This window comes from Rhagoletis zephyria, unplaced genomic scaffold, assembly GCF_001687245.7.
Source record: "Rhagoletis zephyria isolate East Lansing unplaced genomic scaffold, Rhagoletis_zephyria_1.1 Rzeph_scaffold_01546, whole genome shotgun sequence".
Lineage (NCBI taxonomy): Eukaryota > Metazoa > Arthropoda > Insecta > Diptera > Tephritidae > Rhagoletis > Rhagoletis zephyria.
In genome coordinates this window covers 19,931-39,378 of record NW_016158630.1, presented here as the reverse complement: position 1 = coordinate 39,378, position 19,448 = coordinate 19,931, and the positions used below count along the sequence as shown (strand labels likewise).

At 35.4% G+C, this 19,448-nt stretch overlaps 1 protein-coding gene across 1 annotated transcript in view; it reads right to left on the bottom strand.

Annotated features, from left to right (window-relative positions):
* Positions 1–19,225, bottom strand: part of CdGAPr (GTPase-activating protein CdGAPr) — a 97,090-nt gene extending 77,865 nt beyond the window's left edge. The window contains exons 1-2 of the mRNA XM_017618053.1: positions 19,097–19,225; positions 18,599–18,945 (exon numbers count right to left, since the gene is read on the bottom strand). The gene's annotated coding sequence lies outside the window, so the exon portion shown is untranslated. The remainder of the gene's footprint in view (positions 1–18,598; positions 18,946–19,096) is intronic.
* Positions 19,226–19,448: the final 223 nt, after the last annotated feature.

Sequence of the window (19,448 nt, the reverse complement as noted above, 5' to 3'; positions counted from 1 at the left end):
TAAATTTTTTTTTAGAAAAAAAAAATTACTTTTGCAACTAAACTTTTTTATTTTTTATTTTATATTTTAAGAAAAAGAAAACAATTCGTAAGAAACATATATTAAAACTAAGAGTGCCCAGCATTGACACGCTTGCTATAGTAGGGAAATGTTTCATCCGAAATCTTATGGAGTCCTTCAAATACTCCATTTACTTACATAAATAAATGTATTTATCGAGAAATCTAAGTTGTGTGGCAAACCTGGCAAATTATGACTGCGGATAATGCCAGAAATCCCATAAAAAGCGTAATAAAATGGTCCTCTCAGCACCAATTCGGTCCAAGGCATGTGCTCAGGCGATGCTTCTACCAAATTTATCGAATTTCAATTATTTCAAGCCTTGGTAAAATTCTTTTGAAATTTTAGTAGAGGTCCTTATTTCGTACCTACGTAGAACAAAATAAAGATTTTCATATTTTTTTAAGGATCACACTTTATATGTACAAAAATATGTGTTTTGTTGAATAATCAAACAAATCCATGTGCACAACTATATATCTTTACATGTATACTCATATTTGTAGATACCTACATACATTATTATATTTACATATGTATATTAGGGTGCTCCAAAAGAAAAGTAAAGTCGAAATTTGAATACGCTCACCCCCCTTAGGATTGTTCTACGCCGAAACAATATATCTCAATTTTAATTTTTTTAATTTGAAATAAAAACAATATTTAGGGGCCGCTCAAAGTGCTCAAAGTTGGCCATGTATTTTATACTTATGGAAAAAAACTCGGAAAAAACTCAGAAAACTCTGTTTCTCTTCAGAAGACTTCCAATGCGAATATTCCTTTCATTTATGCCCTAAAAAGAAAAAAAATAGTTTTCTTTCTGCTTATATGCGGCAAAAAATTTAAAGTGTCACTTAGTTAAACGTCAAATATCTCTCTAAAATTTGAGTCCAAATAGGCCTTACAACCTTATTTTCACAGTAACAAGGGGTTAAAAAGAAATACGTTAAAAGAAAAACGCGTTGATAGGGTTAACGAACACCCTAATGTTAATATGAACGGTAGTATGTGGTCCACGACGGTTACAAAAATTAGTTATTTAATATTTTCGTAACCACATCATGCAACTTTTTTCGAAAAAAATAGTACAATTTTTAGTTAAATTTGCATCATATTAGAAGAAATATTTATTTTTTTAAGATTTTACAGCAATTCTACGAAAAAGCCTTGGCGACACGATCAAATATTAACCAATTCAACATCTAGAAAAATACGGGTGACCTTATTTTTAATATTCTATAATTCTGCTGGGTGGAAGTAAGAAAATTTAAAAAAGTTTATTTTCCGGTGCATTTTTGGACAGCCCTTATGTATAGATGTATATGTGCGCCCGCCTATTTCGAGTCGGCTGGCTAGTCGTAGACAAACGTCATTAGTTCCGGTCAATAACTTTCGATTTGTTATTATTGTTGTTGTTGTTGTTACCCAGCTAGCGAGCCATCCAGCCGGCCATCGTAACTACTGTTTGGTCTGTTGGTGTTGCAGTCAATTGGTAAGTTGGTTGCTTGGCTTGGGGGTTTGGGTGTTTGGTTGATCCAATGCGACGTTAACAACTGGTTATATGTAATTGCTGTTGTTGCTTGAGTTTTTTTTTTTTTTTTTTGATTGCAGCCAACCAACCGGTTTTGGGCTGTGGGGTCTCCACTACTACTTTCCGAGTGGTTGCTGCCTGGCTGGGTATTCGTTTTTATTGTAGTACCAGTGTATGCTATCGCTCAACGCTCTTTTCACGGTACCCAAAGTACAAAAAATGTTTTATGTGCAACCAAATCAACAATCAAACGACCAACCTTATTTTCCATATATGTATGTATGTATGCATGCATAGTGTTGTTTATTGTATTTTCCCCCATATTTACCATTAAATGCTGCATTTTGTGCTTTTACCCTTTTAAGCTGTCGCTAAGCGTCAGCAACCCACACAGTTGGCATTTTTTCGCTACTCTCTTGCCGGCTACAAGCTTGCCACCACTGCTATAGATTACTTAAAAACTAAAAATGTTTGTGTTGTTGCCTTTCTCAAATATTTTGCCAGCATTTTTTTATTTACATATTTACTCTTTGCTTGCATAATTTTACTAATTCATTGCTTTTCTTTTTCAGCTCAATATTCATTCATTTTTATTGGAATTGAATTTTTTTTCATTACTCCACATTTCTTATGCAAACGGAAATGAATAGCTCTCCATCAGGAAATTTGACTTTTTCACCGCTCATTTTTTTTTTTTGCTTTTAGTTTTTTACCCCCGCCAAGTTTCATTCCATTCGTTCGATTGTCCATTCGCAATCCATTTTGTAGTTTTCTTTTTTTTTTCAAGCATTTGCACACTGCAGGAAAACTCAATTTGACATCTGATGAAATTAGCGGAAAATCGTACAACTATTTTGCTATCGAAATTGGTATTAAAGGAAATGTCTGCTATACTATATTGCGGAAGGTATTACAAATGAAAGTCGTAATTGGACTAGATGAAGGAGATTAAAACAAAATTCGGAAAACTGTAACTTTTTACGAGTAGTTTGCATATTTCATTTCGAGAGTCGCCACTTTTCTCCTCTTGAATTTCCTGCCAGCGAATGTAAAGGCTCTTGTGACCTTCAAGAAGCCATCGGTCGTCAAGGGTATAACCGCCTTCTTTACCTCTTCATCTGGGAAAATTAAGCCATGGAGGGTCTTTTCTGTATGGCGATTCCAAAGGCGATACCGACTAATTAATACAAATTCATAGTATCAAGTGTTCAAATGAAAATGACTTCCTTTCCAAATAGCAATAGGAGAGTAGAAGCCCAGGATGATGCCAACATTGAGATGCCATTGGCAGATACATAACTGCTTCTGAAAACTTGCTGATAGCGCATGGTCCTGCTATGCCTCTGAAGAGGTATATCAGCAACTTGTCCTCGAGAATGCATTAAAAATAGAGAGATCTGCGATAGTTGGGTCGTTTAGAATTTAACATGCAGACGCGATTGCGAGTGTGGGTACCGCTTGTAGAATAATTCTCACGCTCATCCATCACTAAGCATAAGAATTTGAGCTAACTTTCGGAGTAAAGTTCAGTCCTATTGTCAAGAGGGTCGGTATTTAACAGAGTACTCTTCCTGTCCTCCGCCTAATTATAGAGGCGCACTACTTGATCTAGGTTGAATTTTACGACTAAGTAATAAGGGNCACCGCCTAATTATAGAGGCGCACTACTTGATCTGGGTTGAATTTTACGACTAAGTAATACGGGGCTTCGCAATTGGCGTGGGTACATTTTGACGATCTGTGTCGGCGATGTTCTTTTCGTGAGGTCTGTCTAACGTATAATTTATTATCACCATGGCACCACTCAATGGACGCCACTATCCACATTCCGCCTGAACGATTTGAGGATACATATAGTTAACTCTCGCGGAGGTGACATGAATTGGCCACCAAGTTTGTACGTTTTGACCCCGCTAGACTTTTTCTTCGGAACTTTCTTTAAATCGCAACTATATGCCAAAAAGCTGCAATCGACCGATCAACTTCAAGCCAACATAGCCCAGGCCATCGATTAAATTCAGCCGGATCTACATACATATGAGGCAGAGCCATTGAAAATTGGCTACTCGTAGCAGTGTCACCGTAAAAAGCCGTGGCGGACATTTATATTTTATTCCATACATAATGGCATTCGTGGGCATTTTAAATAAAGAATTATACCTCACGCACAGCTTGCTTTATTAAATTAAGGCGGTCTGCTGTTAAGAAATTCTTTCGAAGTCCGAAGGAGCCTTCCCCTAATCTTTTGACACGTCGATAACCCTACATCATTCCTATCTAAGCCACTTGCTTCACTCGTATTCGTAGTTTATCCCTGTTCGATTAACTTGTCTGACAGTTACTGATCTCTAATTAATCCTCCAGCGTCGATCTTGGATTTTATTTGCAGATTAAGCTGTTTCTGATTAGCTTCTTTCAAACTTTTTCAAAGTTTATATCTCCAATATTGATCAGAGAATAGGTCGGAGAATATTTTTGAGTAACGGAAAGCACAGACTCTACGCCACTTCGATAAGAGAGAGCTTTAATGCTCAGCACCGACTAAGCTTTTAACAGCTTTCTATAGACAACTGATTTCCGCAGCAACGGCGTTCAAGCCCTGGTCAAAGCAACATCGCAAAAATTATAGAAAACAAAATTTTTTCTTAACAGCGGTCGTCCCTCGGTAGGTAATGGCAAACCTCCGAGTGTATTTCTGCCCTGCTTCTCATAAAAATACAATCGCCGTTCGGAGTCGGTGTAAAACTGTAGGTATCTCCGCTTTGTGTGACAACTTCAGGGCGCAGGCCACAAGTCGGAGGAGAAGCTCGGCCAAACACTAACATATGTGTAAGCGCCAATCTATTATGACTATTATAGACAACTGATTATGACAGACAGCTGTTACTTGTGAGTATATCTAGATACATATGTATATTAAGTTTAAAGAAAACACTAAAAAGCTTATCCTTCACAGACCAAAAGCTCTCTCTGAGCGTCATTTAACTAGATAGGTAATACACAAAACCTTGCTACCGACCAGAACTTTACTTTACCTTTATCAATCACGAACAAAGCATGCGCCGCGAGATAAGCTTTTTAAAGTGCTATATACATTTTATATAGACGCGAGCAAAGTAAAAATTCTCTTTGGTCATTGCTGAGAACAGTCACAACCAAAACATATTCCGCGGAATAAGCTTTTAAAAGCTTTCTTTAAGGCTTATATAGGCTGCTGCAGATCAAAAACTTACTCTGGTCATCACTGCACTAACCAGATATAAGGGGTAAGCAAAAAAAGAACTAAAAATCGACCATTCGCACTAAGTCCGAAAATGGCTCAAGAACGCCCTACTTCAGAATTTGATTGAAAAACGTCCTATCTCAGATTTTATTTCAAAACTAGCTTACCTCAACTGAAAATATATTGAAAAAATTTTGATATAGGGCGTTCTTGAACTGAAATCTGAAATCGGGCGCTCTTGAAATTTTTTTCTGAGATAGGGCCTTTTTGAACCGGCTGCCGAGATAGGTCGATCTTCCACTCAGTCATAGATATTAAAATAAATGTAAATATTTTTTTTTTATTGAGTTTGGCACCACGGTTGTTTATTAGGAAAAATTTAAAAAGCAACAAAGTCGAAGCGGTAGAAGTTATAGCAGCTATTTCGGAGATCACCACATCTCCTTATCAGACTTCTTTTTTTCTAGACTTCAGCAGGGATCGAACCTGCGTAATTGATGTGCAAAGTCAGAAGCGTTAATCACTGAGTAAATATTTTTTCCTGGGTGTAGAAGAATCGCCAAGCATNTGATGTGCAAAGTCAGAAGCGATAATCACTGAGTAAATATTTTTTCCTGGGTGTAGAAGAATCGCCAAGCATTAAGCCTTCCGAGCATATCATGGTAACTACTTTTTTTTCGCGCACATAAATATATATTTATATTCTTGTTAGGAATCATGAACGCTGTATGAGAATTTTTTGACAAAGTTAACGAAAACAAACTAAAACAAGTAAATTTTTAGCAAAAACAAAACCGACTTCAACTCTCATATAAAAATTTAAGATTATCGTTAATTTCTTCATGATCCGATGATCGGATTTAAACCAAATTAAAATGGGACCATCGGTAAGGTAACACCTTTCCTTTACAAAAAGAATTATCGGCTAACGTGGTCCAAAGTTATGCGGTAACATACATAAAAAAAAAAAATCCGACGAATTGATAACCTTTCTCCTTTTTGTGAAGTCGGCTAAAAAACATTTACGTAACTTAATGTTTTTTTCAATTTGATTTAGACTGAGATCTTCTACTTAGATATTTCATTAAGAACCATGGCTTGCGGTTAAAGCATATATAGACGTCAGGGTTGATCCGGATTAAATCGTTAATTCGAAATTATCTCGGGAATTAACTGAACTAGAACCGGATGAAGTAATGCAGCTAAATCTTAAACTTAATGCAGATCAAGGGAATATTCGATGGCAGCACCGACAAAAACGGTCGCGGTAGCCGAGTGGTGAGAGCNTGTACCGGATGAAGTAATGCAGCTAAATCTTAAACTTAATGCAGATCAAGGGAATTTTCGATGGCAGCACCGACAAAAACGGTCGCGGTAGCCGAGTGGTGAGAGCTGCGTACCACAATTCCTTAGATTGCCAAAAAAAATGTTTATTTTAATGTTTTCATTTTATTTGTTTTATTTATTATATTTTCTTATTTACATTTTTGTAGTTTAAATTTACTAAAACCGTCCACAACTATATTGGCACTTAAACCAATTAAATTAATGATTAAATAAATTCTAAAAAATTTATTAAAAATCTTACTGGCCGTGTGAATCGAACCCCCGAATCGACCCCACGATCACACGGCTCCTTTATTAGCATTACAATGTTGCCATCTGTCTATGCTTTTAGTTGGGTACCTAATCGCCTATAGTCTGCATTTAATTGCTTAGCTGGTACTGTGTTTTAAGAAGAAATGACACATGTTTGAAAATAAAATGCCAATTTTGTTACAAAATGTCATTTAAGAGCCACGAACTCATTCAGATAAGAATTATTATAAAAAGAGCTTAAACTCACCCACGCAAATGTGAAGGAATGCAAACGTAATTATTGTTAGTGAATTCGTTCCAAAATATTTTTTATATTAACTACATACAAATTTTATTTATATACCAGTGAAAGTCCACCATTGAGAGTTTATAGCAATACACAAACGCATATAGTAGATATGTATAGTATATATGTAAGTTTAGGCATTTTCATTAATTTACATTCATTTAAATTTATTATTGTTTGACTTCTTCTATATTAGTCATTTGAATAAATTAATTAACACAGGCTGATATAAAATTTTAGGGGGCCAAAAGCTCGCAGCTATGAAGCAATACATACGTCATGCATATGTATGTACATATGTATATTCATATGATTATATACATATATGTATGTATGTATACATGAACTGATCAAAATGGAAACAAAATTATTTAAAGCAAAGGAAGTGAAATGTGAATGCACAGTAAAATCTTTACAAATTTTCGCAACACAATGCAGTCAGCAGTTGAGTAGTGAAAATTTGTATGATCAAGTAGTGTGTTTGTGTGTGTGTGTAGTAGAAAACATAAATCTTAATTCATAAATTTTAATTTGGGTGCCGTTCATTGGGTTGAAGAGCATTACCGCAATGTGACAATCGCGTAATGGGAGGTCAACGTAAATTTAAGAGGTGGTGAGACTTATGATCATTAGGGTGGTACAAAATAAGTAAAGTCGGAATTTTAATGTTCTCGCCCCTAGGATTGTTCTATTTCGAAAATATATAACCCTATTTTTTTATTTTAAAATTAAAAATATATTTAGAGGTCGCTCAAAGCGCTCAAAGTTTCCCATGTATTTTATATGCGAAAAACAACTTTTCGTAGAAATGGTATAGAGTTCTTGAAAAACAATATTTTTCGATATTCGATTTTCGATTTTTCGATTCTCTTCAAGAGACTTCCAATAACAATACCAAATTGCTTATTTAAAAATTGTTTAATACTAAAGATTTTTTATTTCTCCCCCCATTGCATTTTCTTGCATTTTCTGGGCCTTTTGGTGGGCCTGTAAATATAGTTAGTATGACACAATGGTTAGGTAAATAACTGGGTATTATTTTTGGGAATTTCCTGAAGAGAAACAGGGTTTTCCTATCAAAAAAATATTGATTTTTAAGAAAGAAATGGTATATCTACGAAAATTTGTTTTTTCCCATATAAAATATATACCTACATGGAAAACTTTGAGCGCTGTGATGACCTCTAAATATTTTTTGATTTCAAAATAAAGAAATAGGGGTAGATAGCATAAAAATTCCGACTTCACTTTTTCACATGCATTTTTGGACCAGCCCAATGAACATACATACATACATACATATGCACTAAATAAATTTTGTATTATTCAAAGAAAGTAAATACGGAGGGTATCGGACAACGCCCAGTTGATATCAAATACATACACATGCATGCATATCGTTACCTAAACATAGAAAGGCTCTATCTCACATCGTCGCTGAATTGCCAAAAATCCGCAGCTAATCAAAAATTTGTATGTATTGCATAAAACGATTTGGGGCACAGATATGTTGAATGTATCTTGGATTAATATATGGGACACTTTTTGAGGAGAGTTTACACCTTTTTAAAAAGATAAAATCGATTGATCAATAAATTAAATTAAATACTGCAACAATGTGGTTGTAAAACGAAAGGAGTTTATAAACAATTTATTTTTAAATGTTTTTGAAGAGGATTGCCATCTATTTAGAAAATACAAATTAATTTAGTTAACAAGTTTAATGAAATATTTGTATATACATTTATACACAATGAGATATTTAAATGTGTGTTACAAATTAAAGTGGTTTAAGGTAAAGGCCCGTTTCGAAAATATTTTTGAAGAGGACTGCCACCTGTTTTGAAATTCAAAACCAATTTAATTAATAAGTTAATTTAAACTTTTTATTATACATACATAGCTGTCAATCGAAAAAGTTTTGGAAGATTCCCAATTTGGTGGTTGGTGTTTTAGAATACTTTATTTCTTTATACATAACTTTGAAGGGGGTTACCAGATTTAAAAAAAAGTCAAAATCAACTTATTATGGGTATCAAACGAAAGATGTTGAAAGAGCTTGATTTCGAAAATATTGTATATATTGTATAATATTGTATAGTAATTCAAAATCCATTTAATTGGCACGTTAAATGAAATATTAAAGTTTATTTCTAAAATATATTTGAAAAGTGTTGCCACCAGTTTTAAAGTTCCAGTTCAATTTAGTTGCAGGTTATATGAAATATAAGAAATATGGGTGTCAAATAAAAGAAGGTTAATAAAACTTGCTTTCCAAAATATTCTTGAAGAGAGTTACTACCCGTTGAAAAGTAAAATTTAACTTACAGTTATCTTACATATTTATTACAAACTATTTCGAAAGCATTTTATAAGAGAGTTGTCGCATTTCCAAAATTTATGTAATTTTAGCTTTTTCCTTTTACGTTAAATAAAATATAGCAATTTGGCATTTAGGTAAATCTATAATTATGTCTACAATTTTATGTATTAGTCTAAATTTTGGTCCAACATTAACCATTTCCTGGGATTTAATTTGCATCCGAGAATTCCCAGGAAAGGTAAATATCGAGACTACCTCGGTTAAGGGAACCATCATAATAAGAGCATTAAAATGACCGGAATAATTCTATAGCAACACAGTGCAGCTGTAAGATTTGATAGCATAATATTAAACAGTGGGCACAATCTAGTTGTTAAAAAAAAATGCCAAAATCATATAAAAAAAAAAACAAGCTTGCTATTTTATTATCACCTCCTTGCCGTCAACAGTGCAATACATTTGTCACTATTACCTGTGTTTAATATTCTACCAGCGTTTTTAGTTTATTCAAGTGTTAATTGACAGGTGAAAGTTGCAGAAGAGGCAATACGAGTGGTGCCGCCAATGCTACCACGCTGACATCGCCAGCCAACAAACATTGCCATTATTTGTACGAAATCTTTAAGACGATTTTCCATTCTTTGGCACTTTTCATTTTAGTACTATTTAGTTTGTCGGGCGGTGACTTTTTTTAACTTTTTTGCCTCAACCAAATGGCAATCAGCAGTAAAATTAGAACGTAGGCAAACAAACACAAAAAAAAAAACACTTTTGTAATTTACGAAGCGTGAAACGACAAACAAATGCAATGTTGCATTGGGTAGTAGCAGAGAACTATCACATATTTTATTATGTATGTGCGTAATACATATGTAGGTACATATGTATGCATGCGTACCACAAAATTGTCATTTATTTTTGACATAAAACTTTTGTTTGTTTAAAAATCCAATGCTTTAACTTGACGTTGTTGCTTCGGTTTCGTGTGTCTTACGTTACTTAGAAGAGGATAATTGTTGGCATGCCCGTTGCGTTGCGTTGGCGTTTGCATGCCATGTTCATTAGAATTAAAGAAATGTAAGCCAACGAACTCTCGACGCGTAACGCAGTGAATGCATAAATAGAAATTATTTACACAATATTGCGTTTGTGTGTAAATTTGCCAAGATATTCGTGGAAAAAAGATATCCAAGTATGTGCGTAAAATTATAGTAAGTAGGCAGCCAACATAGAAACAAAAAAAAAATCGATTCCTAAGCAATTTTTCGTTATAAAGTGTGTCAAATATTTGTGAAATCTGCGGTTAGCATTTGAACATACACGCGCGAGTTGCCGAGGAGGATAAGCAAAGAATGAAGAAATGTAGGTACTCTACCGCTCAAATAGAAATATTTTTTTCTTTAAAACGTGAATGATTATAATAGAGTTTCTTCATTGCCCAAAGCCGAATATTAGAATAACTGCGTTCCAAACACCGGAGAGATGTAAGGCAAGTTGTATCCCAAAAAGTTGGCAATAAGACACCTGAATCGAAAAATCGTACCGACCACTTACTAAGTCGCTCATCCTTCATGCTCAAGGCTTTACCTATATTGTTAAGGACTCCATAAATTAAAATTTGTCTGAAAAAAATCAAATCGACAACTGCTGTACGCCATCTTGTTCGAAACTGAGACACATAAGTTGAAGGCACCGACACACAGTGGTTCAAAATTGGCATTTTGTGTTCACAATCATTTTTAGCCTTCATTCTTCATGAGCCTTCATTCTTCATTGTAGTCTCTTTTATTTAATGAAGGCTAATAAAATTTGCAAGATACCGATTTTTGAATTGTTGTTTGTTTTTATTAAATTTTTTTAATGCAAAGTGCAGAAGAAGTAATAATTTTGAAAAAAAAAATCGATTCCCCGAAAAAATCAAAAAAAATTAAATGTTATGAAAACAATGTTCACCAAAATAAAATCTTTATTGTTTTCTATAAACATTTTGGGTATGAAGTTTTATAGATCGATAAATTTTGGTATAAAAAAAGCAATTTTCAAGTGGCTAAGGGGTCGCGTTAATTTTAATATTTTTTTTTCGCTAAGATTTAGAGCACATCTGCTAAATGGGAAATAAAAGCGTGTGTTATATTATTAAAAATCAACGCGATCTCTCAGCCACTTGCAACTTGCACTTTATTATGCTAAAATTTAATGGTATATAAAACTGCATACCCAATTTTTTATAACATTTAAATTTTTTTCAACTGGAATCTCGCAAATTTAATTAGCTTTCATTCAAAAATAATAATTAATCAAAGTCAGTGCAAAATTAAGGCTACAGGGAATCGTGAACACAAAATGCCAATTTTGAACCACTGTGCGACAATTCGAGCTTCAAGTCAGTATGCCGAACTATTGCTTTCAAAGAAGCGTACAAACCTAAAAATCGCCGAAAGGACCAGATACGTGTATAACCAAGAGCGTATCATAACACGCCTAGATCATGAAGAGCTACCCAATAAACGAGTATCCACAAAGAGGAGTACTATCTCTCCTAATCTGGTCTATGCTATGTAGTTGATGACCTCGTGCCGACTGATAGAACTATAGCCTTGGCGGGTAACATCTCGGCAATTATCAAAGGCAATCACGAAAGGACTATTAAGAACTTGATGGAGGAGGCCCTCTGCATAGCTTGGAACAGGTGCAGGCGGGAAGACCACTACAGTTCATTTCATCTACAGGAGGATGACGAATTGTCGTTCAATTAAAATCAAGGGCACTGCGAATCCCTTAAAGGGTGAAATCGGCGGTTACAAAATAGACAAACAAACCCTCAAAGAAGTAGCACACAATAGCTACTAGACAAAACATGAGGTATGAGCCCAAATGATATTCTGGATTTACATCCAAATGAAAAAGCAAAAAAGCAGCAACGATTAAAAAACAGGGTACAAAGCCTCTCATGCCTTTGCTCAACCAAGGTAAAAAACTATCCCAAAAACGGGCATAGAAGCTACACTTAATTTACCATCACTCCATAAAACAATTCAGTACGAGGCAGCTAGTCAGCCACTCATGCTGTATACAGTTGATAACCTAAAGGAAGGCAATCTAAAAGGGCCTCTTGAAATTTTTAGGGGCTTGGACATTTTCATCGCCAAAACGCAGACTGCAGAGCATGTTGATCCCAACCAAAGTCCTCAGAAGGCGTATAAGGTCCTATTCCTCACTATATATGTAGATTGGGAACATCAACCCAAAATAGTTGAAAGTTTGATTCTCCAAAGTGATACACGGATGGTTCCAAAACATCCCATCATGGAGTAGGAGCTGGAATAGTGGGCTGAAAGACTTAAGTGTCCGAAGAAATTCCTTAACTAAATACAATGTCAAAAGAGCTGAATATGCTCTCAAGCTAGTTAAGAAACAACTGAAACTATATTTAAGCACTAATGGCACCAACATACATAGCTGCATTACACATACAATGGGAAGAGTGTTTAACATTGAATCATGTCAAGCTAAGCTGCAGCAAGACTAACGAAAGGTCACCAAAAACTACAAGGATTTCTTGCCAATAAACCTAATTCATATCGTTGCCCAGACGTTTGGAGTCTTTTACATATGCATAGAAGAGACAAAGCGTCTAATTTATCGTACTCTAGTTATTATGCCTACTTAGACGATATGAAGGAGACGATTGAGAGTGCGCTCTATGTACTAAAAGTAGCTTATTAAAGCTGCCTTTATTAGCATTGAGGGTGAGCGTTTGCAAGCAAAGTTATGGGGAGCGTTGTAAAGAGAGTAGACTAAACCTAAATTCAAGTTAACATAACTGGATCTCCCCCAGCAGCGTGAAATATGTTAAAATTTTTCTGGACCCCAAACTTAATGAATATTGAATGGTAAGCAAGTGCTGGCATTCTATAGAGCCAAAAAAATGATGGGCAGCAGATGGGTATTGGAGCTAAGGATTGTACAATAGATTTGCTCGCCTGTAGTCCGATCCATAAGCCCATAACAGTGCTACCTACAACCAAAGATTATGTCGCTAAACAACTCAACTGAATTCAGAGGTCGGCCCAAGGGAGATTCTGACCTAACAAAGGCTCTGCCACGATTTGGCACTGGAAGGGAAAGAATAAGTGTCATCCCAGATTTCCATCTGATATACTCGTAAAAGCGATGNAGGATGCCGGTCTTTACCGATGGAACAAAGATGCAGGAAATTTCAATATGTTTTTTATTATGCAACTAAATTTTAAGCTATTCTTTCACCTAACAGACCACAGCCGTTTTCCAAGCACAAACTTTGGCAATTAATGAGGCCATAAGGAACATAACAGACATTGCACCCATGAGAACGCAGATGAACATTTACTCACCTCTCTGAAGTTGGCAGGACATCTTTTTCTCAAAGCAAAAATTCCTATCGCATAATTTGCCGTTAATTATACGTAAATTATCCGTTAAAAGAATAATTTTGGCGCGGACATATTTAAAAAAAAAAAACGGATAAACAACGGATAATTTACGGCAAATTATCAAATAGTTAGTTTGGGTTTAGTTGGTTTGCTTGATTGGTTTTCAGAAGGTGCCCTGCTAACATCCACGGAAGTTAGCAGGGCACGCGATATTTTATAAAATATCTCCGCGGCAAGACTACTCTTTTCACGGATAAACAACGGATAATTTACAGCAAATTATCAAATAGTTAGTTTGGGTTTAGTTGGTTTCCTTAATTGGTTTTCAGAAGGTGCCTTGCTAACTAATGCTAATATTTTTTGAAATATGTCCGCGGCAAAATTATTCTTTTCATGGATAATTTACGACAAATTATCCGATAGGAATTTTTGCTTTGAGAAAAAGTTGTCCTGCCAACTTCAGAGAGGTCATTTACTCAGATAGCCAGGCAGAAATTTAGGCGCTCTCCACTCCTCGACTAGGTCGCATTTTGTGATGTAATGAGAGGTGTGTTTTCTTCAATTTCGAATCAATTCATCAGTCAATTATGTCACAGTGATACAGGCATTTTCTTACATATAAAAAAAATTAAAGGAAGGAGGGAAATCACACATCGATAAATTCTAGGTGGCCGACCCCTGGCCGGTAAAATTCTTTACTAAGCCGTTTTATTTCCTAGGGTGTAGTCGCGAATTTTTACTTTTAATAAGTTTTAAGGGTTTTTGGTAGGAAAAATTCATGTCTGTGTGGCAACACTGGTAAGAGCAGCGCTGTCTTCGGCTATGCCGAAGGCTTCATACCTTTCATGAAAATCTGAAAATTTTACTTTAACAGATTACTGCATTTGAAATTATTTATATATTCACAGCATGCATAGGTAGAGGAGATAGATATATAAAAAATCATATCTAAACAATCAGAGCTATGGCAAATATGACTTATATAGCACCAATCTAAGTATGTAAACCGGTAATACAATTTAATGGGTTTTGCTTCCTACATAAAGGAGATACATATATCTCAAAAACTGGTATATGAATAATAAAAGACAAAGCTTATGCAGCATAGATTTTAACGATTTTCTTAGTAGACTTATTATGTTATTATTATGAATTGTTATTATTTATAAAATAGCTTACGAAATTTGTCGGTTTTAGCTGTCCAAATAAAGGAGTTTAACAGGAAAACCCCATATCTGAACAATTAGTTGTATGGGAGATATATGTCAAAAGTGACCCGATATTTGAAATTTTCACTGTAAGTATTCTGTTAATAATGAGTGAAAATGGTGCGAATTTTCATGTTCCTAGCTGCATAGATGGAGAAGTTATGGCAAAAAATCTCGTATCTGAACAATCAGTTGTATGGAGGCTATAGGTTATAGCGATCCAATCTTCGCCATTTTCACTGAAAGTAATCTTTTGATAATGTGTGACAACAGTGCAAAATTTTATGTTCCCAGCTACTTAAATGGAGGAGTTATAACGAAAAATCCTTTATCTGAACAATCAGTTTTATGGGAGCTATATGCTATAGTGGTCCGATTCTTCCGGCTCCGACAAATGATTAAAACATTATAAAAATACACCCACCTACCAAATTTCATCCGGATATCTCGAAAACTGAGAGACTAGATTGCATACAAACAGACGGACAGACAAACAGACAGACAGACATGGTTAAATGGACTCAGCTCGACGTTCATTTAAGTATAACATTTTAATGGGTCTATCTCTTCTTTTTCTGGTACTTACAAACATCGGACCAAAGCTATAATACCATTTCATGTTCATGAAAGGTATAAAAATGCTTATCAAATCATAGCAGTAATCTCAGGATAGGATGTGCATACTGAAAGGCATACATATCAAAAGATTCTGCCGAAGTTGCAGCGATCCATGCGCGAAGGATACAGACGAACTATTTCTTAGAGAGTGCTCAGAACTCTCTGAAAACCAACACAAATCCTACCAAATGAAAATTTTCTAGGCATCATAAAAACAACCTTTGCATTTTCTTTAAAAATTAAAGGCATTCATTTTGATCTGGTAAGTAAGCGAAGGTGAATGCTTTAATTAGTAAACAAAATACAAAGGTTCAGATATGAAGACCCACTACCAATGTAAAAAATATTCGTATAATTTACAAAAATACTAATTTAATAGCCATTGGATTTATGGCGTCTGCCTAGAAAATATTTATGCTTATAAGCCAAATAATAACAGCCAATTAAATTTGAATCCAAACAAAAAACGTTGTCATTATTTGTTGTATAAAATATAAAGCCCAAGCAAAAGTTAAATGCCATAATAGCAACAGCTCTGGATATAAAACAAAAAAACTACAATAAACGAAAGCGGAAAGTGGTCATTAAAATGATCATTTCAATAGCAGACAAAATGAAGTTGGCAGATATTTTTAACTCAATAAAGCACGCAAACGAACTAACTAATTCGACTTGTGGAAAGTTCATAAATCACCAGATAAAATAAGATTATGTGCATATGCAAGTATGTATGTATATGCGTAGACATAGTACATATTGAGTGAGTGGCAAAGGTTATTTAACGAGCGTGCGCCATATAATTTGCACGCCACAGGTGAATGTATTTTTGGGCTAGGGTAGCCCATGTTTATACAGCATGCAAGTGTTTTTAATTTTGTGCAACAAACTAAGAAAATCTATACATAAGAGATATCGCGGTAGATACTAAAATATTTATGTACCTTTGACCAAAGACAACCTACATAATTATTTATTTCATTTCAGTCAACAAATAATATTTTCTATGAGTGCCATCAGAAGGTACATCCTTCTAACCGAGCTTAGTCCGTACTATCAGAATAGAGTCTGTCAAACTATATTTTCCGCTCCGCTATCTTCTCCATGCTATTAAAAAGAGAAATGCTTGAAAGGCCTTCTCTGGAGAGCTGGACATTGCCATAAGAAGTGTTGAATCGTTTCAACTTCATCCTCGTCCCGGCAACTACTGCAGAGGCAGTTTGTTGCCATAGGCCATTGATGGACGTCATAATGACGCCGGTAAGAGCTCTTACTGCAGATTTGTTTAGTGTCACTAATTCTTCACTACGACTCTTATTGAGTCTCGGCGACAAGGATCTTGAGATCCCACAGTCGTCCCGTTTGATCCATCCCTTAGCAGAAAATAAATCGGCGGCAGTAGGGAGCTACCCGCTTCGCTAATTTGCATTTCCGACCAGTATCTAGCCATCTCTTCGGCCATTTCGTTCAATTCTATATTGCTTTGTTCAGGAAGCTAGCACAGAGAGGTTTGATGTGACTCAGTCAAGCCAGCGTTGCAGGATATTTTCGAACTGCCACTTTGAACGGATAACTCAGGGCCGAATGACCTAAAGAAAACTTCGAATGAAAACCTATTGTCTAGCTTGGATCCATTCGTGTAAAAATTAATTTCCCCCTTCTCCGTGGTCTTGGTGTTTGCCAATTTCTTCTTGACGTGATGTTCCTTTAAAATAGCCTATCCAAAGTTGATTTATGTACGGAGTAGTCAATATCTTGGTTATAACTACACAAAGTGTGAAGTGTGTGATCCTTCCATAGCGTCATAATTAGTTTAAGCGCTAAAGCGGCACGCGGCGGCCGCGTGTTTTCCTACCAGATTTACTGTAGGCATGTTGGTTAGCAATTCCAGCGCTATATTTGGGATGGTACTCAAAGCAATAGAGATGCATAAAAGCGCCGTTCTTTGGACCTTGCTCAGGAGTTTTAGGTAAGTTGCCTTTTGAGTTGATGCCCACCATACATACATATAATGGAATAGGCCTAATTGCAGAAGGACAAAGCCAATAGCATTATCCTTCGAAGGAATTTTCACACCCTTGAATATTTGCGGAGAGACTGTGTTTCCTTGTGAGTTTGAGGCTTGCAATGCTTCCTACTTCCACGTTCAGGCTCATCAAACTTTTGCGATGCGTATTGTAGAAAACTATTAAACGCTCTGCGTGTCTCTCTTAGTACAAGAAGACCTTCCAATTTTCTCATGTTCCACTTGAGTTTGTTACCTGTAAGCTCATCTTCTTTCTCGTTACCTACTTAATTACTTAGCATTTAGCAAAGATCACTACCCCAACGAGACTTGGGGAAGTTCACTACTTTTCCCGAGCTGAGCATAATGAAATCAAGTGCTTGAATATCGGATTCATACTCAAAGTAGTTACAAATGTATATCTTTAATTGTTAACAGCAGTCGTAAACTACTACTTCGGTTTGAAATACATAAAACTAATCCAAAGGACGGTAGGAACTTTATATCACAAGTTGTTCAGGGTTGCAGCGTAGAACCGAATTTAGTCTCCGCTGTGGGAAGCCCTTCGGTTTATGACACGCTATTAATGCTCATATGCGGTATCTCCTATTAGTATCCAATATTTCAAATTAATCCGTAACTATTGGGTTTTTATAGATAGTAGTGTGACTTAGCGCCGTGCAGTGTTAAGATGGGACTGCGGTGTGACGATGGCCATATTTCAATACAAAAACAAAACATTAATTGGTATTAGTTGATCGCCGTGTCAGTATACGTATATATTTGTGTCGATCTTTACATTAATTAAATGATATATTTTTATTTATATTAACATATACACAAACTCCTTAAAAACTTTTTACGGAAAGACCAAAATTCGTTAGCTCCAAATCTAAATTTGGACCACCCTAATATGCTAGGCTATTAGCTTTACAGGCATAATTTCATTGTGTTTTTAGTCTGGAGACAGAAATAAACACACAATTACGTTCGCTGGCACTTTTTCACTTTTTTTTATTTTTAATTACATACACGAATAACGGCACACCATTTAAAATCAAGCTAAATAGAAGCTTGTAATTATCGAGGGTTTATAAAAAGGTGTGCGAGGTTATCAGAGATACAGTAAATTACAAAAAATGATGCTTAAAATGAGTTTATAATTCTTTATATTTTTTTTTTAACTTTTTGAGTGGGACAATATTAATATAAATTATTTAAAAAGAAAATAAAAATTACCGGTCTATTAACCCAAATTTATTTTATGGAAGGCATGTATGTATATGTATTTTTGACATTAAGTACATATTTATTCAAAAAAATCTTCGGCACTGACCTCTTTCAATAATCCACTACACTTGTAGCTTTTGATTTTCCTTTTCAAATTGTCGCAGCTCGAAAGCAAAATGTTTTGCGTTGAATGACAAATGACAATAGCACACAGCAGTTGTAGGTATGACAGATTGTTACAGACACAAACACAGCTGTTGGGTTTTTATGACAAATTTTATAATTCTAAAAGCTGCAAACACTTGGAAAATTATATATTTATTAACATATGACCGGCATATGTGGCGCACTTTTAAAATTATACGAAATTTTTTCGAGAAATATTTAGCTGGATTTTACTGCATTTGACATCGCACAGAAACACATGTCGCAGATTCTTTTCTTTCGACGGAGCTAAAAAAAAATCACATGAAAGCTGCAATTTTATGAGCAAAAAGTAATTGTAACTTTTCACTAGAAAACAATGTGCTCGGTTTCTCATTCACTTATTGCTGGAAGTCGGCAAATTATTCAATTGATAGATTTCAATTTTCTTTTCACACACCACTCGCCATTATCAATACACTGCAACAATATGGAAAAGCACTGTGGTATTAAAACCGAATTCGTAGCGCCGCAACCGTTATCGTATTTCATGCGCGTCAAACAAGCTGGAGCACCGCAACGAAGCGTATTAAAGGCGCAACTAATGTGTGCGCCTGCAATGAATGTCCAACAAAGCCCCACATGTAAAATATGTGTAGCAGCAAAGAGCAGTAGCTCCGACAGAGAGGCAAAGATAAAGAGAGAGAGAGTGTGTGTGTGCTAGCTGTAGTAAGCGAATGCGCGCATCGAATGAAAAATATGTACTAGTGTTGCCACAAAAAGTTGCCAAATTCCTCAAAAGCGAATGAAAA